Source organism: Elephantulus edwardii, unplaced genomic scaffold (assembly GCF_000299155.1).
Source record: "Elephantulus edwardii isolate Elephantulus edwardi_28Jun2011 unplaced genomic scaffold, EleEdw1.0 scaffold00111, whole genome shotgun sequence".
In the NCBI taxonomy this organism is placed as follows: Eukaryota; Metazoa; Chordata; class Mammalia; order Macroscelidea; family Macroscelididae; genus Elephantulus; species Elephantulus edwardii.
Window position 1 is genome coordinate 3929630 of NW_006399861.1, and position 2790 is coordinate 3932419.

The window sequence follows — 2790 nt, forward strand, 5'->3', positions numbered from 1 at the left end:
TCTTGGCAGTCCATGGTACATTCAATACTATTCTCCAGCACCACAGCTCAAAGGCATCAATTCTCCTTCTATCCTCCCTAGTCATTGTCCAACTCTCTGACGCATAACAAGTGATTGCAAAAACCATGGCCTGTGTCAGGCGCACCTTAGTCTCCAGAGAGACACCGTTGCTCTTGAGTACTTTAGAGAGGTCCCTTACAGCAGACTTTCCCTTCGAAATACATTTTTTTATTTCCTGGCTGCTGGTGCCATGAGGTAAAACAAAATAAAGTAGTTATATAGAGCAGGAGAGTTGTAGGAGCCATGGTGGTCCTGAGTAGAGAACCTAAACTTTGTGATGATGGCATTTGCACAACAGAGAGTGTGACAGCTGTGATGAGACATTGCTAACATTCAAGGTAACTAGTCAAATGAAAAATATATTTCAACATAATGAGCACCAGCCGTCTCATTGTCAGAGAAGGAAACTCTTATCTAAAAAGGGAGAAAGCTAGAAAGAAACCTGTGGTGTCATATTGGAAAATGAGGTATCAATATGAAATCATAGCTCTTAATATAGTTCCAGTTAGATGTAGATATTAATATGTTGTTGTTGTTATGTGCCATCAACTCACCTGCAACCCATAGTGACCCTATGTATAGCAGCTCTGGACCCTTCCCTGTCCTGAGCCAGTCTCATTAATTCCAGCATACCAACCTCCATTGCCCCATTTACTGTATCAATCCATCTCATCTGGGGTCTTCCTCTCCTATGCTGTCCCTCCACCCTGTCAAACACGATATCCTTTTCCAAGAACTGATCCCTCCTGGCCAGATGGCCAAAGTATGTGAGACAGAGCTTCAAAATACTAGTCACCAGGCAGAGACTTGGTTTCACTCTCTCCAAGACAGACATATTTGTTGTTTTGGCAGTCCATCATATGTTCAAGACTCTTCTCCAGCACCACAACTCAAAGGCATTGATTCTTCTTCTGTCATCCACACATGTATATATGTGTATGCATTGATATGGACACATACATTCTCTAACTCTGCCCACTGAAGTGTTCTGGGGGGGTGGGCAACATTCCACCAGCAACGGTCACATCTAGTATTTATATCTAAATATCTCATTGAAAGGAAACAGGGTTCTTTGGAAAAGGGCTAATGTCAGAGCTGGAGAAAGAAAATATGAGTATGGAACATCTTGTACCAAAAAGCAAGAAAATATTCACAGAAGCAAGAATTTTCAAAACGATTTAATACACTGCCCAGCGTAGCACACCCAGTGCTTCTCTTCAGCCCAAGGAAGAGCACCTTTCATTCTTGTATCTCACTCTATACCAAAGTGGCATCAACACATTGAAGAAACTGCCCTACGAAGTTGCTGACATCAGACTCCTGGTGATGAAAAGCCCTGAACATGGAGGAGAATGAGATGCCAGGCCTGATGTGCATGTAGGAATGTACTCGCCTCCAAGCTGCTGATGGACGCCCTCATCACTGCATGCCTGCACATGACTGCGGAGACAGCAATCATTGAGACTCTCATCACATCACCCTGGGTGCAGAGGTCAGTGGTCCATCCAGAACTGTGCAACAACTGCCATTAACATGCCTAGTGTTCCAGTATATACCTGGAAAAGCAAAACAAATGAAAAGACATGGTGCATTGAGCACACTCTATACTTGAAGTACCGACAAGTCACCATGATTCTGGGCAATGCTGGCAACCTCACCAGACTTATCCACACCAAATACCCACAGCTCTTGTTGGGTATCTGAGGCATCTCTGAAGAGACCATGACTGGAGTCCACAACCTATGGTCAATGAGATTTTGAAGGTGTCTACCATCAATGTCAACAACTGTCACCAAGATCAATGGTTATTGGTTCCAAGAGTCCCTCATAGATGGCATCAAGAGGGTCACAGATGTGATGATTGCTGCCAAGGTGACAGTGGTGGCAGACTACAGCTACATGGGCAAGAGGCTGAGAGGAGTTGCGCTGAAGTCATCATCACTGAGATTGACCCCATCATCACACAGCAGGCCTCTATGGAGGAGGCCCATACTTTGTCAGCACCAAAGTGTGGACCTTTTCCTGGGCCAGCACTTTGAGCAGATGCAGGATAATGCCATTGTGTATAACACTGGTCACTTTGACATGAAGATTGATGTCAAGTTGCTCAACCAGAATGCTGTGGAGAAAGTGAACATAAAGTCCCAGGAGGAATGGTACCCACTGAATAATGGGCACCACATCATCTTGCTGGCTGAGGGCTTGCTGGTCAACCTGGGCTGTGCTATGGGACACCCTACCTTCACCAACCAAGTGCTGGCACAAATTGAACTGTGGACCCACATGGACAAGTATTCCATCTGAGTGTCCACTTCCTACCCAAGAAGTTGCATGAGACAGTGGTAAGCTGAAGGTAAAGCTGAATGAGTAGCAGGCCACGTACCTGGACATATCCTCTGATGATCCCTTCAAGGCTGAGAGCATTACCATTGCTAAAAGCCAAGCCTGTCCCTTTCTTTCTAACTGATGTTATTCCCCAAGCTCCAGTTCTTTTCAAAAACAAATGACACTAACTTTGAGTGTAGTTTGTCATTGCCACCTTCCTGGTCCCTCCTGGTCAACTCCCTGGTCACTCAACCTTTGGCCCCCACTGTGTCCCTCATACTATTACAGGTCTGTAAGGAGACACTGAGGAACGTCTCCCAAAGCACTTATTATGATAGAGGTGCAAAGGAGACACCACAGGGAAGGACATGGGCGTCATGGAAGTGCTCTCATTGTCTTTAGACT

General features: G+C 45.3%; 1 pseudogene; it reads left to right on the forward strand.

Moving 5' to 3' along the window:
- The first annotated feature begins 1836 nt into the window (after positions 1 to 1836).
- Positions 1837 to 2411, forward strand: LOC102867051 (annotated as a pseudogene).
- The last annotated feature ends 379 nt before the right edge of the window (positions 2412 to 2790 follow it).